Raw genomic sequence first — 577 nt, 5'->3', positions numbered from 1 at the left:
AGTCCTGCTTCTGGCCTGGGAACTGGTATCAGGTCAAGATGTCAGGAGAAGAGGACTTTGCCAGAAAGAAGAGGCCTGCCACCAGGAGAAAGAGTGTGACTGTTAGCACTTGGGAGACCTTAAGCGTCAGATATAACCATGGGTAAAACATTTCAGTTTAAATCAGTAAAAACTGATAAAAGTACACTGAATTCAATTTCTGAAATTCAGTTTTAACCAAAAAAGGTCAGTATTTATGAAATGCGTGCCACAGCTAGCTGGCTATTGAGTAGGCATTACGCACAGCCAAACAAAAAAACTAGAAAAGTACCAAAACCAGGGACATGGAAGGAAGGCGGCACCATTGAATAAATTAGCACTGTCATGCACTTTGAGGTATTGCTCCGCTACCATGCACATCTCTGCAGAAGTATCCTACATAGTGTTGTTCACTGTCATCACCCACTTAAGTCAGTTACCTTGTTAAGCAGGTTTCTCCACCGCATCTAGGGACGCTAATACCCGTGCCACACGGACAGACTTAATGCCATTAAGTGCTTACTGCCTTAAGTTTTAATGGCATTCGTGCGGTGCCACA

Source organism: Amblyomma mixtum, chromosome 5, assembly GCF_055824585.1.
Source record: "Amblyomma mixtum isolate Tamu chromosome 5, ASM5582458v1, whole genome shotgun sequence".
NCBI lineage: Eukaryota > Metazoa > Arthropoda > Arachnida > Ixodida > Ixodidae > Amblyomma > Amblyomma mixtum.
Note: the sequence above shows the minus strand (reverse complement) of the source record.